Here is a 21,032-nt window from a genome sequence, read left to right on the forward strand (position 1 = left end):
CTGAAAAATGACTTACCTTTTCAGATTGATCTTCTTCATTAGTATCAGATTGAGTCACGTATCTACTTCTTTTCCTTGGCTCTTCCTATGTTTTCTTGATTGGTTTCTTCTTTGTAATTTCCTCTTTACCCTTTTGAGTGGAGGCCCTTGTTGTAGCTCTTTTTGTTGGCTTTTGAGGTGATGGCATGGCATCTTTCTTTGGTTTGGGCTTAGCTGGAGGCTTTACTGTTGCCTTTCTCTTCTTTGGCTCAGCTTCTGTTGGTGCTTCCTTGGCTTCTTCTTCCTCGGCACCTTCCTCCTTGTCTTCTCCAAGGCCTTGAGTTAATTTAATTAGGCCTTGTTCTTATTCATCTTCATCATCATCTTCTTCTTCTGCTTCAACATCAATTTCTTCATCGAATTTCTTCTTAATTCTCTTCATCAATTTGTCTTTCTTTTTCAATGTGGAAGCAATTTTTAATTCCATATCCATCTTTGATCTTACCACATCATAAGTGCCAAAATGTGGAGCACTTTTATCTATTTCTTTTGCCAATAATGTAGTTATTGCTACAGATGCCTCATCAATATTGACTTCATATCCAAATGGTCTTAGCCATCTTACCCTTGGTATTACTGCTTGGATATAGGTAAAATCAATGTCAACTAAGAAACATATATCATTAGTATGTTTTTTCGCTAAGGAAACTAGTATTCTTGATCTTTGCTTCATGGATTTCTTGAAATCCTCAAAATAGCTTGTCATCAAGGTGTCAAAATTTTCTCCCATCTGCTCTATATATTCATTGATTTGAGCAATGATGGTTCTATCATTTCTCCATGTCACTTTTCCAAAAGAGGGAAACTCATTCTGAACATTAAAGAATATACAAACTAGAATTGCTCCAAATTTGCATTGAGTACCTTTTGTTCTTCTTATGGCAGCTAGATTTTCATTAATCTATTGTACTTGCAGTTCTGCAAGATCATAAGTATGATCCTTTTTCACTAATTTATAGCCTACATCTACTGCAATACATGGTACATTGTTGAGTCTACTAGATTGGTAGAACTTATGAGCGATGAATCTAACAACAAATTCGACAAGAGGATCCTGAATGGTGTGGATTGTCATTACTCTTTTGTTCCACTGGGCACCAGTGTTCTTCTCAATGACCTCCTTCGATTCACTTCTCAAGGTCTTATGCTGATCTAGGGTAGGAAATCCAGTTACCCTATATATGATTCCTTTGATTAGCATGATGGGAATACCTTATAACCATAGATTACCACCATGAATTCTGCTTAGCACAAGTCTAACCCATTCTTTCTTGAATACAGTAGGAAAGCTCAAAACTTGTGTCAAACCCTTTCTTTCAGCAATTTTATATTCATCTTTTAATACACCATCGATACACATCTTTTCATAGGCTTGCCTTATCTCCATATCTCCTAGGGCTCCTATCTTATAGTTGTAACATTTTTCTCATGTCTTGGACCATTACAACTTTTGGGGGAATTTGGGAAAGAGCTCCTGCTAGGTCATTTTTGTATGCAACTTTGGGAATGGGTCAAAAATCAGGTTGCCTAACCTCATTTGAAACTAACTGAACTTCAAACATTTATTTGTCATGAGTTTTCATAGAACTTGATGCCATTTATGCAAACTAGGGTTTCCTTAACAAAAACACAAAACTACATAGCTTGGCACAAATGAAAATACCTTAAGATCAATGAAATACGTGTTGAATGAGGTTGCAATCTATTTGAAGTGCTAGATTCTTGCTATGAAGTCACTCTTCTCTTTTTTCTCTTCTTTGCTTCTTGATAGCGATGAGGAAATCATTGAAATCATGATAATATACCCTATTTTCATCGCATTAAATGATCAACTGCCAACTCGATTTCTGAAGAATTTTAACATTACTCAGCTTGCACTATATTTCTTACTTTACTTGACTTGCATTGGAGTTAATCAACTCGGCATTAGTTATCAACTCGGTAGTTGTTAGGAACTTGACATGTGTTGGAGTTTAACTCAACATCCAAAAATAGCTAGGAAACAATATTTATTTGTCTTATCATCTTGTTTTATGCAGATTTATACTTTGCATTGTTTCTTTCTCTTGGGGTTGATGTGTGATACAATTTTGTATATCAGTCCCATATACTTCTCATACTTAGTTTAATGAAGTGTTATCACTTGACCCATTGGGTGAACTGATCCCTCTACTTGATGTGTTGCACTCATCTTTCTTTTTCCAAGTCTTATTCATTTGCCCCCTTATCCTTTCGACATCAATCTTTTCTTTGCCCTTATTTTCTTCAGTCTTGGGTGCCCTTGACCTTGTAGGACAGTTTTTGCAAGTATGACCAGTTTTCAGACAACTGAAACATGTGGTTTGATTCAACCATCTCTTATAGTTCCCTTTGAAATGTGTTCTTATGCAATTCTGGGGTATATGTCCATATTCCTAACAATAATGATAGCTATACCTGGTATTGTAATCCCAATGATAATAACTTTCATTTTCTTTTGTTTTTGTTGGTTGATTTGATGTCCACATAGGCTTTGATCTGCATTCAAATGCCCTATGTCCATACATTTTGCAATTATAACAATGTCCATCAAATCTCTATACCCTTGTGATATTGGATTTACAATCTTGTGTCATATGACCTTGCATGTTGCACTTGTGACAAAAACTCTTACTATTGGATGTGTTTGATTTATTGAATCTTCTATTCTTGCAAACATTAGCAGTATGCCCCTTCTTATTATAGTAATGACAAGTGGGTTTTGAATCCTTACCTTTGTCACTTATTTGTTCATCACTCTTTGATGATTCTCCAACTTCAGTGTTGTTGTAGCCAAGTCCTGATGTATCATGGGCAAATTTTGGGAATTTCATCAATTGTTCAAAATACTTGATGACTTCACTTGACTTGTTGAGATTTTTTACTACCTCTTTTTCTCTGTTTAATTCATTCTATATTTGTTCATTCTGCATCTTCAAAGTAGAGATCTCAATATCTTTCACATTGAGTTCATGATGAAGGTTCATTATTTGGGCAAGTGCATCCATCTGCATGTTTGAGATCCTTATCAATTCAGTACCTTTTTCTTCAAGTCTATTTGCAAGATTTCTTTTGTCATTTTCCATCATGACTTTATCCTCAACTGATCTTTTCTTTTGTTTAGTGATTTCACATAACATTATGGTTTGTGATTCATGTTCCATCTTGAGAGATCTTATCTCATCTTCTTGAACTTTGTTTTTCTCCATCAGTTCTGCGATTGTTGCATCAAACTCTTTTGAGTCTCCATTGGCAAACACTTGTGTGGTATCAACCTCCTTGTAGTGTATATCATTTTCAGCTTTGACTATCTCCTTTCTTCTTTTTAAAGATTTTCTTAATTCCACTCTTGCCTCCTCTACCTTTTGTAGAGCGAGATGTACATCTATCACCTAGTTTTCATTGATCTTGCCAAGTTTGAAAACTTCCATCTTTAGATCTTTTCCTCCAAGCTTTTAAAATTTTCTTTGTGAGAACCTCATATGCTCTGATACCAATTGTTGGAATATTCAAATATGGAAAGAATACCTATGAGGGGGGGGGGGGGGGGTGGGTGAATCAGAAGTATCACACTTTAACCAATAAAACTTTTAACTGAAAGTAAATTGTGTTAGAATTCTTTAGAATAACTGAGAGGGGGGGTGAATTAGTTATTCAAGGTCCAAAATGCCCTAATAATACCTTTTTAATAAATCTATACCCTTTTCATCTATTCAAACTTAAATCATTCATATAAGAAAATTATTGTAAATCAACATGCAAAGATAAAACATTCAAGATCAACACATGAAACAATGATTTACGTGGAAACCCAATTTGGGAAAAACCACCAGTAACATGCTATGTGATTCTCACTCTTTTGAAGTGATGCCCTATTAAGAGCCTACCCTATTAAAGGCTTACAATACACTATTAAATGTGACCTTGTTAGAGGATTTCACCAAACTGTTAGGAATGGGCCTGGTTAAAGATCTTTAGAACATCCACTTGGAATGTGACCCTGTTAAAGGATTTATCTAATGGTTGTTAAACCAACCTAAGTCCATAGGATTTATCTTATCGTTACAATTGCTAGAAAGTAATGATAATGGTCTTTTGATCTGACATAACTTACAACATACTTTACAGATTTTAGATCACTCTTTCAGTTCAATCCTTATGCTTGGCTTCAATCACTTTAGCTCTGACTTGCTTGTCTCCCTCTCAAGCTTCGTCTCCTTGAGTCTTCTTACTCATTTTGCCAATGCAATCATCCTTGTGGTCGCCTATCCAAACAGAGTTCTTCAGAATTTCATGCTTTAATGCTTGATCAAGGCTCTCTCTCTCACTATCCCCTCTATTCCATTCTCTTCTACTCTACTTTCCATTAACTTATGTCTTCTTATATACAAGTTTGATTTTCCTTTGTCACTCAATTCTCCCTCTCTAATTTTAGGGTTTCAAAATGGATTAGGTAGGATACAATGTATCTACCCTATATCTTGTTCTCTTCTAGAAACTTCACCAGTTGTATCTTAAAAACATTCTATATGGTGTTCTGTGCCACCAACTCATCATTCTTATCTTTCTTTTAATTCACAAACTTCTAGATAACAACCTTGTCGGCTTAGATCTGGTGAATCTTCAATTTTCTAAATAATGCAGAAACTCGGCATTATTGAGTTAATGGTGCTTAGCACCTCTGTGTTACTCAGCATCATTGAGTTACTAGTGCTTGACACTTGGTTCTTGCTTGGCACATGAACTTGCTTGGCACTTGAACTTGCTTAGCACTTGAACTTGCTTAGCACTTGAACTTGCTTAGCACTTGAACTTGCTTGGCACCTTATCTCTAATAAACTTAGTTTGAGCTTTACAAAAGACTTAGCTAAAACCTTAGATCTTTGATATGTTTCAGTGTGCTTATTCTTTGTATCTTTTAGTATGTCATCCAATACATTGTTTCATTAATGGCTTGACTGATCCTTGTACTTCATTACAACATCATAACTTCAACCTTTCTCTAGGTGTTCTAGTTACATCTTATTGCATTGACAATCAACTAATTGATAGTATTTGGATCACTAAAGCAATTGTCATCCCTGCAAGTAGCAAGTTTGACATCAATGACAAAACAATGATTGAGGACATTCTTTACCAATTCCATATATTATTCCAACAATTGTTCTTATGATCATTTCAATCATTTCTAACAAATTGCATGCATGTAAATATATTAAGTAAACATGAAACTAAGACATGCATCAACAACACATAACACTAAAATTTGGTAACCTAGAAGCCCTCCAGGAATAAGAAGGTAAAACTGGGGTGGGGATGATACCCACAAAAATTACTGCAGTAATAGTGTTCAACCATTTCTAATGGTCTGCCCTACTAAAGGCCTGCCCTGTTAAAGGCTTTACACTATATCAATAGTGACTTGGTTAAAGGATTTTTAAACACTTAACATGAAGTGTCACCTTGTTAAAGGATTTAATCACCTAATGAAAAGATCTTCAAAATAGCTGCTAAGCTAACCTATTACCATAGGATTTTCTTTCTAATACAATTGCTGAAGAGTATTAGGTATAATAAACCATAGCTTACAATCCTTCAATTGTTGAATATAGGCACTTAATCTGCTTTCTGTGAACTTGATCCTATGAGATCTGATACTCTTTTGCTCTGAAATACTTTTCCTTGCATTCCCTCATTCAATCACTTCTTCAATGTGATTTTGTCTTCATTATAAAGACATTTGAAGACTTAGGGTTAGGTATGGATCTATGATTCATATTGATTCTTCATTTCTCGCTCATTTATTGCATTTCACTTATTGGTTGCATGCCTTCTACATTTTTCTTATTGGCTACATGTAGATTACATAGGAAATACAAAAGATCTGATCTTATCTAGAAATTCGTTAATATGTCAGGCATGAAAATGATTTACATATGAATTTTTAATGTTACAAACTTATATGCGCATTCTGTGTTGCTTGGCCTTGTTGTTTCCTGATGCTTGGTACTTATAGAAAATTGTCTTACTCGGCATCATCTATGACTCAACACTTAAATATCACTCGACACTTGTTTCATTCTTGGCACCTGGAGTCACTCGGCACTTATTTCATCACTAGGCACCTGATCTTCACTCGGCATCTAAAAACTGCTCGACACCTAAAGATCACTTGGCATACATAGTGTACTTGGTTTCAATGTAGAATTTGATTAAGTGTGTTGGCACTCAATTGTCAAAAACCATTATGAAGTTAACACTTCATTCTTGACTCTGAACAATATAACACTTTGAAAACAATTCTTAGCTAAACTAATTAATGACGAATCACTATTAATAATACAATCTTCATTCAACCTTCAAAATATTGATGCTACTGTTAGAAAACTTTGCACATGCCTTTCTCATAATTGTATTAAATCACTCTTCATATCACAATACTCCTCAATAGAGTTTCCATTTTTTAGGAGTTCTTTCTAGGTAAGGAACATACTAGGTTGCTTTGAAAATACTAGGGTGCACAAGACAAAAACCAAGCCTAAGGATTAGCTAAAACCTATAATCAATTGGGTTCATTCTAGCTCTAGATCAACTTCAATAGAATCACTTTGACTCCCTTCACTTTAGGGCCAAGGTAGGAAAACCTTAGGGATTGATATGACTACTTCTATGATATTCTTCATTTCAAGACAATCATCTATAGGAGACAATGGTCAATGTTCTTCTATAATTTAACAATAACTTCCCTATCATAGTAACCAACTAAACTAAGAAGATGCTGTAAATAAGTAACAATGAACAAATTTAGTTCTTCTTTACATGAAAATGGTGAATTGATTTGTTTGATGATTGAATCAACATAGGTCTAACATGCAATCTCTCAATCTAATCAGTCCCTTATCCATTGGGCATCAACTGAACTAGAACATACACCAAGATACCAAAGATACATTAAAGCACCTAGATATCAGATCTATCTATTCACTTCATAAACCAACATCTATCTTCAAAATGACACTCATACTTCACTTCCCCTCCCATGATCCTGCAATTCTATAAATGTGTATTAAGCAATTCACTCAAGTCTTTGACTTGAAAACAAACTACAAAATGGCATACAACTTCAAATCCAAGCTATAAATGCACAATATGCACTTTGTGCATATATCAACATGAAATTACAAAAAACCATAAAGAGGAGACAAGGTTCAAATTGAAACATTTTTAGTAGAACTCTATATTAATTTCTTTGAAACCAATACACTAAGTGTATGCAAAAACTTAGTAAATATACAATGGACAACTGTATTGACTAATGCTTAGAAGAAAATACAACTACTGCTCATAATAGAGAAAGTGCTGAGAAATATGGTATCACAATTATGGAAGAAATTTTAGTCAAACTGGAATCATAGAGTGGTCATACAATTGTGAAAATAAGTCCAAGACTTGAACCCTTACAAAGAGGAAAAGAGAGAGATACAGCTGAAAAAACCTTCATTCCTCTAGTGACAATCAAAACTTTTTAATTGCTATTGAAATATCTTCTTTAGAATAATCAAACAAACTCTCCCTTGAAGGAAAATCTAATATGCATCAAAGGTATAGGAGTTTCAATCAGATCTAGCTTGACTTCATCTACCCTTGTTGTGAATTCCCAACAACCTCTACTGAAAAAATACTTATTACTTGCAACTTCCCATAAAACAATCAATTCTTCCATTATGGCCATGAATGAATCAAATCCTATCAAAATCTAGTCATAATTTGATCTTATCTCATTTGAAAATATATAATCTGCATTTATACTGAGAAAGCCCCAAAATCAAGAAATTGCCTATAGCATGTATTACTGAATGCTTGTGCAAAATATGACAATATATTTTGAGAGTTTATCTTTTGTCGATTCCAACAGTATATCGTAGTGCATATTTTTTACAAAAAATGCTCCTCTAGTGCGCAATTAAAAATCAGGCCCCTATTTCAAGTTCAGTCATTAAAAATGGAAATTTTAAAAAATTCTATAGTTAGAACTATAGAAAACTTGAAATTCATTTAAATTTTTCTAATTTTCTATAAGAGGCTTTATACATTCAAAATTTTGTAGGAAAAAAAAATGAATTTTATATTTTTATATTTTGTGCCCTTTCTCCATCTGAGTGAAACCCTATTTGACCACTTGGGTGACATGTGGTAGCCTCCTATTGGATGAATCCTACTACCTCATATATTTCTCTATCATCACCCTCACCATGTGTCATGTTAGTTCAGCTTCACAGGCTTAACTTTGGGTTCCCTCTTAACTCTAGTGATCGGGCACAACCAAGCTTTTCACACCCTTAAAGCTCTTTTCAGCTAACCATGGTTAAGTCGTACAAAAACAAAAAATGAGGTTTTTCACACCATCAAAGCATCTTCTTGGACATCATTTCTTGTTGGCAATCATGCACTTGTAGTCATCTAACTAGTTTCGCACCGTTGGGACTAATTCTTCTAACTGCATAGTTACTAATGTGATGACATGACTAGGTGCCACATGGCATAGGTTGACGTCACCATCTTGCCCTTTTTCAACTATGTGATTTCCTTAAATTTTTTTTTTTTTTTGCCTCCAACTATTGTCCAAGTATGAGTGTACCCCTCACACAAGACTTTCCTTCAAAAGGTCTCGTGTCTTTAAGAAACTTACTTATCTAGCATTACGATATTTAAAGATTCAAAACTCCCTTAGCCTTGTGAATGTGGGACAAAAAGACTAATGATTTTGTCATTTTTAGATAATTGAGGCTCTTCTTCTCCATATATTATATGACTATTCTCATTTAGCTACATTAATAGCTCTCCATTGATAGAAATGTACTAAGGTGATCTTATTCCTCTACATAGATTGCACTGCCCATTTCATTCTTTACATGATTGACTAGTCATTAAACATTCCATAATAAAATTCACTACCTCCACTAAGTTCAAAAAAGAATCGTAGCATCCATATCTGTTATATGCCTCAAGTCATACTTTGCTTCCAAGATGCTCGTAGACTCCTGCTTCCTTTGTCGTGGATCTCTATATTTTCTTGTATGGAAGGCTCTCCATTTTTAATGCAATCTCAACCCTTTTTAGTAGTTGAGTTACCATACTCATCCTTTGGCTCCAGATCTTGAAACTGCTTAGTGCTTCCTGATAGAAAGGGTGTCTCCTTACTTTGTTCGTCATGAATATCCTACCATGAATCTCCTATTGTGACCTATTTTTTCTTGTGTTGAGCTTCTTTCCTTAATAAATCTATGTTGCCAAACCTTTTCTTTCTTACAACTCCCTATCCATGGTATTGAATTTAAATGAGATGGCCTTACCTATTTAAAGAATGGGAAATATCATATTCCATTCAAAGAAAGGGTGGAGAGAGGAAGCACAACAATACCCATTGGAAATGGCCCCTTAATAAGTTTTTTTCCAACATCAAGCCACTTGAGATTTCTATGGTTTCCTATTTCAAGAGGGATTGCACCAGTAATATTCCTTGGGCCATACAGTGATAGCTATCCAAGCTTTGAGATTGTTATTCCTAAGTACTAGATCAACAAGTGATGTGCATTTTCCCAATGAATTTGGAATGCTTGCACTTAGACTATTATAGGACAACTAGAGATGCTATAATCTGAGGAAGTTGCCAAACTCTTTTGGTATGCTTCACATCAATTTATTTATTGAAAGTCTAATCTACTAAAGGTGCATTCAATTGGCAAGAGATGTGGGGATTGTGTCATTTAGGAAGTTTGATATGAGGTCGATAATTCTCAATGATTTGAGTTGGCCAAACTAAGAAGGAAACCCTCTACTCAAAGAGTTGATGGATAGATTCAAAATGCCAAGTAAGGAGAGGTTACCTATGGAGGGAGAAAGTGTACTGTCTAATCCCAACTTGGAGAAAATGATGGTCACCACTTTGTTTGTTGACAAACAGAGTAAACAAACACCTAAATGCTAACAAACAAAGTATACGTGTTGAAAATGACAACCTTTGAACACTTTGAAAACAAAATTTTTGAGTTCAATGATCTTTTAGCCTACTTGGACAAATATTCAGCCACATCCTTTATCACATAGGCTACCTAAAGTTTAAGTACTTCTTCATGATGTCATAACACAATTCAACCTCAAATGTACTATGTAACATATTATAATGATTTAAATTACTATCACATTGTTTAAAACCTCCACACACTGTCTTATCATCCTGATGAAGTTAGTCAGGCCCCAAAGAGGGTCTGACTAAAAAAAATTATTCTCAAACAACTGATATTCCAAACTGATCCATTAATCAATTGACACTAATTGAAATCAAAATCAACCACTGAAGAATTAGAAAAATAGCTTTCTTTTCAACCTTTTTCAAACTCTTAATTTCATGCTGAAGGATCCACTGACTACTTTTAAAACCTAACTAAAATTGATATTCAAGCGCTAAAATTAGACATATTGATTCTCTATTCCATGTACTCTTACCCTACCAAATCTCGTGCCATGAAAATTTTGGGGTCAAAAGATATTGACCATCAAAGCTACCCTCCTAAAACTGCCTACAAGCAAACATGTCAAAAAACCATAAATTGTATTTGATTTTGGCTTGAAAAAAAGGTCAAACTGACACTTGAAGGATTGAAAACTAGGGTGTTAGTTCATTTCCATGAGAGGAATATAGTTTTCTCATTTGGGCTCATGATGAATAACAAGATGCATTTGGTGAGTGTGTGAAGTGGGGTACTCAGAATTGCAGAATAGGGAACACTAGTAGAAAATGATTTTTTTGCAAATGGATAGACTTAGGAAAGTGTGTAGACGGATTCATCAAGACTTGCAAACTAGAAAACTTAAAGAATTTTTATAGTATAACACAATGGTATAAACCAATTGATCTCATCTTTCATAGATTTAGAGTTGTTAAATCTCGAACAAGGTTACTGATCAATGTGCATTTCTTGACACAAATAAAAGTTATAAATTTTATTTGGAATTACATTTGAAAACTAATCAAATAGGTTTGTCATAGGCTAAAATATGTAACATAGAAAGTGTGTAACCTCTAGGATATAATGCAAAATGAATTTTATTAGTATGTTCAACTCGGTCAAAGTTATAATTGATCAAATAGGGCCTTTTGGAATTCAAGGCATTTTGGTGCATCAATATGATAGAGATAAGTAACCAACTTTGAGGGATTCAAAACGTAGTCAAAAATATCAGAATAAAATTAAAATTTAAACATAGGTTAAAAAATATTCTTACTAAATAATCCCAAAATGGTGAATCATGAAACATAACAAGGTGCAAGATATCTAAATGCAAACTAGGCCTTTTGTCATTGTTTAACACTTGGGCAAAAATGTAGAACTGAACATTGCTGAATATGGAACTTCGCAAAAATGAATAAAAAAGATAATTTATCATCATAAGACACATAGAAATGTTGAATGCAAGGTGTTCAAAATATTAAACACCAGAATAGCCAAGTACACAAGCAAGAGAATGTGCTTGTAGGACTCAAAAGCTTTGAATGGTACTCAAATTAAGAAGGCAATTTTAAGTCCCAATAGAGTTTTCACTACTAGATAGTGGAATAACCACAATGTGGAGCCACATAGCTCATGAATTTTTCCACCCAATTATATTTTTGTCCTTCAAAAATATTATAGATGAATGTTGTTTTGATTTTCCATATATTTAATAATTTGTTGCTTGTCATTTGAGGTAATTTTCTATTATAAGGATGGAGATGCCAATTATGATCATCCTTCTTTCAAAGTTAATTTCCTTATCTAATTAATGGAACTACTTGCAACTAATACCTTGATTTTTTGCAATTTTCTCGATCAGCCATTCACACAAACGAATCATCATGTATCCATAAACAACATCTAATCTTTTGTAAGTCTCACTCCTCTAAAGACCCAATACATGGAGCCATTATCATCATAAGTAGACTCACTCTCCTCAGAAAAATTCAATCAAAACTATTCATACAAAACTAAGTATGCAAAAATCTGCAATTACAAATTACATTATCTCTTGGTGATTGAGTAAAGATCAAATATAGTTTTCCAAGGTGATAAAATTGCATATGCAAATGTATGTATGTATGTATCTCCACATCTCCTTATCATGCCTTTTTGATCTCTATATATGTATGTCTATATGCATGTATACATACATACATACATATATGTATGTATGTATGTAGGTATGTATGTATATATATATATATATGTGTGTGTGTGTATATATATGTATGTATATATGTATATATGTATGTATATATACACATACATATACATAAGAAGAAGCTTCTCTAATCACCTGCTAGGGGAAATATAAAGGGATACATGTTTAGAAGGAAAAGAAAAGAACATTTACATAGATACCTCTTCTCCCCTTCAAGAAAATCATAGAGAAAGCACTACTACATTTGGGCCCAAACACCACAAATTATACCATTGTCACAAATAACCATCACAATTTGACCCCAAATGTTGTAGTGCTACAAAGGGCACAAAGATCACAAGGGCACAAAATGACAAGAAAATCACAGAGAAAGGGCATGGAAATCATAAGGGCATGACAATGAGATGTAGAGATCACAAGGGCATGACAACAAAATCCTAGATCTCCATTGATCTCCACCAAGGGCACATAAATGAAATGTAGAGTTCATAAGGGCATAAAAACAAAATGCAGTGATCACAAGGGCATGACAATGACATCTCCACCAACAATCAGAGCTCTCCACTCTCATTCAGAGCTCTCCACCCTCTTTCATATGCAACTCCGCACAATCAAAACAAATGGGGAATGATTTATGTCATGTTTTTTTTTTTTTTTTAAATATTTGAAATCAACTTCATATTGTGTTGTAACTCTTCCATAGGTGTTTAATCCTTGATAGCTTTCATTCCAGCATTTCAACATTTAAGTTTTCAAGTTTTCTCTTCATTATATAGTCCTTTCCACTCTAAAAAAACACTTTGTTACTTCATTAAAATCAGGACTTAAACAAATCTAATGATAAAACAAAGCCCATATTCAAGAATCCAAATAATAAAATAATAAAACTCAGTCAACCTATGCTAATTGACTTAGCTCAAGATCTTGCACAAAAATAATGCAAACCAAGAAAAATGGGCAAGAAATTTTAGAAAAATATATCATAGAGGATGTTTTTAGAAAGAAACAAGTCATAACCTAGTTCAATTGGATTAGTTGCTAATTAATTGGGTTGATTATAAATTCTTATAGAACTATCATTAGATTAGGTACAATAAAATGAACAATTAGTTAATCCCAACAAGCTAGATCAAATATAGTTTTCCAAGATGATAAAATTTCATATGTAGATGTATGTATGTATGTATGTATGTATGTGTATATATATGTATGCATGTATATATATATATATATATATATATATATATATATATATATATGTATGTATGTATGTATGTATGTATGTATGTATGTATGTATGTATGTATGTATGTATGTATGTATGTATGTATGTATGTATGTATGTATGTATGTATAGAGATATCCTATGGATTTTGGACATCAATGGAGATCTAGGATTTCATTGTTGTGCCCTTGTGATCACTGCATTTCATTATCTTCCCATGTGTACTCAACATCTCATTGTTATTCTCTACTGATCTCTGTATATGTATGTATGTATGTATGTACATATGTGTGTGTGTGTGTCAAAGATAACTTTAGTGAATAATATTTTCCAATTGGATAATCTCACTCATCATGGACCCCAAATTTGGTTGATTTTTTTACACTTTTTGGGTGGCCATGTCGCTTGCACTTTACAAAAATTTGGTCCCATACTTAGACCAATTGCCAATAACAATACATAAGTAGTTGTACTTTAGCGATGACTTTGCCAATGAAATCTATTTTTTCTACATGTTAAATTATATATTTTTTTCCTATAATTTCAAATTATTATCTTAATTGATGTCATATTAGCCAATATTTGGTAAACTTGAAGTTTGGTCACATGTTAAGTATGTGGATTTGGCATATGTCTCTATTCTAGAGACTTTCCATGAAACTTATTATCCTTTCTCACTTTGGCCCAAAATATATTTTATTAGGAACATGTTCGTTTACTTTTGGGAGTTTCTTTAAAACTTGGTATCCTTTTAAAAGTTTTTCCCAAAATAGGATTGAGGCCATTGATTTAGGACCCTCCAATGATCATAAATAATAGGGATGTTGCATACAACCATTCAATAATTTGGACATAAACTATAATGATAAAAGTGGGATAAATTTAACCTTCAAGTTTGATAACCAGTTAGGATCCATATTATTATTATAATAATGAAATCATGGTTTCTAGGTATGTGTACTTATGTCCATGATTTTCATCAATTATAAAAGATTTGCTAGGATTTTATAGCATTTCAATAATTTGGACATAAACTATAATGATAAAAGTGGGATAAATTTACCCTTCACGTTTGATAATCAATTAGGATCCATATAATAATAATAATGAAATCATGGTTTCTAGGTATGTCTACTTATGTCCATGATTTTCATCAATAATAAAAGATTCACTAGGATTTTATAGCATTTTCATATAATTGAAAAATATTGCCAATAAAATAAAAAAATTTCCTACTAAAAAATGTTAATTCACCAATATAAATTACTTATTTTCACCTAAACTAATGTTTGATTTTCCAAAATTTTAGACATTTTTCGAAGTGGGGTTTCTTAAAGTTATCCTTGATATGTGTATATGTATGTATGTATGTGTTGTGGCCTCGTAATGCACGCCCCATTTTAAATCACCAAATGGGGATCCCCTACTTTCAAAATTCCCCATGAGGCATCTAGTCCAAAGCCTTGGTCATTTTGGACCCTCCCATGGGTCTAGGTCAAACCCGATCTTTGATCATAAAGATTTGGGTAGTCAGACATGGGTAAAAAAGAAATTTTAAGGCTTTAATGTTCTTAAAGTATGAATATACACACTTGTGCACATGTGTAGGTACACCATGTGAACACATGTGCACCTCACCCCCACTCTAGGGGTGTGCACATGTGCATGTGTGCACCTTTAGAGGTGTGCACCCCACAATGTAGTTTTGTGCATATGATGCAGGAGCATCTTGGGTGTAAGAGAAATCTTGCATCACCCAAGAATATTTTATTTTCATTATTTTCTATTTTAATAAGGACTAGTAGACAAGATGGTTACTATTTATGGGAACTTGCTAGTTTTAGTAAGCTATCATATGAGCTCAAAATGTTCTCATTTTCTATAGGAAGGTTCATTTTAGAGTTGTAAGCCTACCATAAGAATTTCATTTCTAAACCATAAGTATCAGAGAAGTTATTGCAAATTTTTGGTAGAAAAATTTGCAGAAAAATCTTCAGGCTTACTGTTAGAGGCCTTAGAGTGCTTAGACGAGGTCTAAAAACTCAATGGAAGGGAACTTGAATTGTTATAAGCTTGTAGATCAAGAGTTGGTATTTCCAAAATGTGGTTATAATAATCAATCAGAGCAATGATTCGTGAGTTATGGCCTTTTGAAGTTGGGCTACACAAAATATCTAAAATAATTATCAAATATGTATTTGGCAAACTATATATGTATTGTTAGGGTTTGTCAACCATATGTATTAAGTTTCAATGTCTAGAACCTTCTTTGGTGGCATATAATTGCCTATTTAAGAAAAGGCCCAAACATTGTTTAGAACAGCTCTAAGTGATAGTTCACAGCTTGACTTACAAATTATTGTAATGAAGGTACCCATGTGAGTTAGCATATTGTACTTGTGAATTCTATAATTCTAAATTTGTGGCACAAATAAGAAGCTCATATTTTGTTATCCTATTTTCTATTGTTTCTTTTTTTTCTATTATGGTTTATGGTATTAAGGGGAGCACCCTTCATCAAGTGGTATTAGAGATAGGGTTTTTGAGTGTGTGGACAGATCACCAACTATGAGGAAGTTCACACGAGGACCATGGTTTGGGCTAAGCATGTAGATAGATTGCTGATTGTGAGGCAGTTTATAGTAGGATTTCAGCAGAAGCATGAAAATCCCTTCATGAAGAGAGCATGGTGGAAGAACTGTAGGTGTTACACCTAAGGGTTTCTAAGCCCTCCAAAGACAAATGCAAGCATTGGAGGAACAAATGCATAGAGGAGTAAATATTCCTATAAGAGATGAAAGTGAGGATGAGGATGAAGTAGAAGAAAATGTCAAAGCAAAGGTAGTTCTAAACCCAAAGAAAGAAAGGATTTTTAGGGCCATCTCCAAGATTCCTTTGAGTATGAAGATATTGACAATCTTGATAGGGTCAAGTTTGCAAAGGTGAAACTGAAGGGACATGGAAAAATCTGGTGGTAGGAGGTTCAGTTGGAGTGAAATAGAAAGGGAAAGGAAAAAATCACCATATGGGATCAGATGGTAGCTATACTAAAGTGACAATTCATTCTCATGGATTATGAGCTTGATTCGTTGAAGAAAATGCAAGGATTAAAACAAGCAAGAAAATCTATTCAAGAGTATATCAAAGAGTTCTACCAAGTTCTCATTAGAAGTAGCCATGCAAAAGCTGATAAGGAGAAAGTATCCACTAACTTAATGGGTTAAGGCCAAGCATTCAAGATGAGTTGAGTCTAGTTCAAATGCATAGTATTGAGGAGGCATACTAGTTTTCCCTAAGAGTTGAGGAGAAATTGAGTAAGAAATTTAACAACAACAAGAATAGTGGAAGAGGTCATGGTTGAAGATCTGGTGGATGATCTTATATTGGCTATAATGATGATTAGAAGAAAAAGGATGAGGCTAGAAGTAGTAGTCAAAAATAGAGGGAAAATAATTCCAATTGTTTCCATGATCATAACAATAGAGATCAGAGAGGAAGAGGAAGAGGAAAATGATCTAGAAGAGGAGGCTTTTGTGGAAAATGTTTTCATTGTGGAGAAGAAGGGCATATAGAATTTGAATTTTCATAGTTCCAAGGAAGGATAGATCAAAGAATAGAAGGTTGGTCTAGAGTAGCACATGTTGATGAAGAATCTAGATCATCACTTTCTAAAGAAGATGAAAGAGGAGAAGTCCTAGTTAATAGAAGAGGCCTGTTAAGTGGTGAGAATGAACTAGATCAAAGAAGGTGCTTGTTTTGCACAAGGTATAAATGTGAAGATAAGTGTTGTGATGTAATCATTGATGGTGGAAGTACTAACAATCTAGTGTCAAAAATGATGGTCACCAAGTTGAACCTAAAGAGATAGAAACACCTGCATCCATACCGTATTGCTTGGGTGCAAGATGACCACAAGGTCATGGTCAATGAATAGTTCTCAATGAAGTTTAATATTGGAAGCTACCAGGATGAGGTACTATGTGATATAATACCTATGGACATATGTCATATGTTGTTGGGTAGGCCATAGCAGTTTGACAGGCATGCAATGCATGATGGGCTAGCAAATACCTACACTCTGATCAAGGATAGAGTGAAACATTAGTTAAAGCTATTGAAGGAGAAAGAAGAAAAGGTATGTAGTGTTGCCAAAATATATTTTTGTTGATGGAAAAGAATTTCTCAAAGGTATTAAGCATGAACATGTGTGTTTTTCTATAATTCCAAAAGATAGTAAAGAAGAAGTAGAGGAGGTACCTACCAAAGTTGCAAATATGTTGAGAGAGTTTTTGGATATTATATCAGATTATTTACCTGATGGATTTCCCCCAATGATGAAGATCAGTCACCAGATGGATTTAGTTCTAGGAGCCAGTTTTCTAAACAAGGTAGTATACAGAATGACACCAATAGAAACTAAAGCGTTGAACAGGTGAGTTCATGACTTATTGCAAAAGGGTTGATTCGAGAGAGTCTAAGTCCATTTATTGTACCAGTAGGATTAAAACCAAGGAAGAATGGAGAATAGAGGATGTGCATAGATTCTCACACTATCAACAAGATCACAATCAAGTATAGATTTCCATTGCCAAGGATGGATGATATTATGGACTATTTGAGTGGAGTTGAGCATTTCACAAAGATAGATCTGAAGAGTGGGTACCACTCGATTTGTATCAGAGAAGGTGATGAGTGGAAGATTGCTTTCAAGAAAAAAGAAGGTGATGAGTGGAATATTGTTTGATAGTGCTTAGTCATGCCTTTTGGGCTAACCAATGCATCGAGCACTTTCATGAGGCTTATGAATGAGTTGTTGAAATTTTTTTTGGGTAAGTTTGTCATTGTTTACCTAGATGATATATTGATCTTTAGTAAGACATTGGAGGAGCATTTGATTCATATTTACAATGTGTTTCATAAGTTGAGGGAAGAAAAGTTGTTGATAAACCTGAAGAAGTGCAATTTTTTAAAGGAGTTGGTGTACCTAAGATTTGTAGTCTTAGTAGAAGGTCTTAAAATGGACCCAAAAAAAGTAAATGCTATCCTTGAATGGCCTACTCTAAGGAGTCCGACAGAGGTAAGATCTTTTCATGGACTAACTAGATTTTATAGAAAGTTCATAAGAGGTTTTAGTAGTATTTTTAGACCCTTGACTGAAACAATGAGAGGGGATAGGAAAGAGTTTAACTGGACTATAGGAGTAAATAATAGTTTTAATTTGTTGAAACAAAAAGTTACTTAGAAGCTTGTTTTATCACTTCCTAATTTTAGCAAGGTGTTTCAAGAAGACTGTGATGCTAGTGGTACCACAATAGGAGCTATTTTGAGCCAAGAAGGTAGAACTATTCTTATTTTAGTGAGAATTTGAATGATCCAAAAATGAAAATATTATATTTATGATCAGGAATTTTATGCTATAGTTTAAGCATTGAAAGTGGAGACACTGTCTTCTTCCTAAGGAGTTTTTTTTCATATAGTGATAATCAAGCTTTGAAATATTTGAATAGTCAAGTAAAATTAAACCAAGGGCATTTGAAGTGGGTTGAGTTTTTTCAGAGTTATATATTTGTTTTGAAATAGAGGAGTGGAAAGTCTAATAGAGTTGCAGATGCTCTTAGTAGAAGACAAATTTTGTTGATAGAAATGTAGACATATGTGGTTGGGTTCAAGGAACTCAGTACTTTATATGTAGATGATCTTAATTTTGGTGAAGCATGGAAGGCTTGTATAAAACTTGTTACACTTGATAGGAAAAAGTGGTTGAATTTCATGATCTAAGATAGTATGTTGTTTAAAGGAAGCCAATTGTGCATTCCTATAAGTTTAATGAGAGAGAATCTCAACAAGGAGAAGCATAGTGGAGGATTGGCTAGACATTTTGGCTAAGATAAAACCATATCTTTGGTTGTTGAGAATTATTACTAGCCATAGTTGCAGCAAGATGTGAAGAATTTTGTTCAAAGTTGCAAAGTATGTTTGATGATGAAAGGAGTGAAGCAGAATACAAAGTTGTATCATCCATTACCAGTACCAAAGAAGTTGTTGGAGGATGTTAGGATGGATTTTTTTCTTAGATTACTGAGGATACATCATGGGCATGATTCTATTTTTATGGCGGTTCACAAGTTTTCAAAGATGGTGTTGGTGTTTGAAAACATTACCCATTTCCAATTACCCTGATGAGAACCAAGACACATCTAGGGGAAGCTAACTCCCATTTTCAACGTGCCCATTTAGACACCAGGCCAACTATAAGGCATGACCCTTCTTCTTCTTCAGGCTCTGCAAAATCTAGGCGGGTTGACCTACAGATTCTTTATATGGTACCAGTTATCAAAGTATACACTAAATCTATTGTGATAGCAGATGAAACCCTTAATATCTCCTAGTGGTTCATGAGGTAACACAGATTCTATAATAGCTAGGTGCAAACCTATATTATTCATAAATTGAGTGAGTGTCTAAACTTTTATGTCCACTTCAACATGAAGGGAAAATGATTGATTCATATTGAGAAAAGACAACATATCTAATATTCAGCAAAAACTTAATGATCCTACAAATGACCAATGCCTTATCCATTAGGGCAATCCTATACTTCAGAATTATGCATCCTTGAACATCAATCAACATATTGCATATGTAGAAACATTCATGTTCAGTCTGTTCACCTAATGAATTAGACAACAATATCCAATATAACCCCATACTTTCACAAATCCTTCTTAGTGAATCTGCAACCTTGTCTGAAACCACAAGCAATTATATGACTCCTTGAGTCAAAGGCAAGCAAACTTCAAACATACAACTGGGCAATTGCAAATAGGTTCAAGGCCTTTTATCTTGAACATATAAAATTACAAACTCAACAAGAATGGAGAAGGAATTATATTGAAATTCAAAACCTTCTGCACATTGTATTTATCTCCTTGAAATAAGTACATGAGGAATCCATGAAACAATATACAAGATCACACTACTGTATCAGAACTATCTATGAAATCCATATGCTATTCATACAAGATATGCTGGGTGTGTGGCTTTCACATCCTGAGCAGAGCTCTAAGAACTAGAAATTGAAAACCAACCAACCACCAACCTTTCTCTAGCCCTGGGATCTCACTTAAATACTATGAGATGCAACAAGCTTCAGGCGTACAGAACTGACAAGTGTCCCTTACAAAAGATATCAAAAGTTTATAATAGAAAAAAGGAGAGGAACGATTAAAAAAACACCACGTAAATCAAATATTCTCTTGTAGGCTCCTTTCTGTTATAATCTTTTGCTAATTCAATTTTACCACTGATTTTTTGTGTACGTAATTTCTAAGACCGCCCCATCAATGACAAAATCAACTCTGAAAAATATGCACCAACCTAGGTCCATGGGTTTTGTCAAGATGACTATTGAATGAGACTCATCTTTACTTCCCACTCTTTACTGATCATGCTAGGCTTCAGAAATAATAGAATCATTACTTAGCATGCAGTACAGAAGCCAAAAAATAATGTGGCTATTAAAAAAAAAAAA

The sequence above is a fragment of the Cupressus sempervirens genome, chromosome 9, assembly GCF_028749045.1.
Source record: "Cupressus sempervirens isolate cs-2001-9-10 chromosome 9, ASM2874904v1, whole genome shotgun sequence".
NCBI lineage: Eukaryota > Viridiplantae > Streptophyta > Pinopsida > Cupressales > Cupressaceae > Cupressus > Cupressus sempervirens.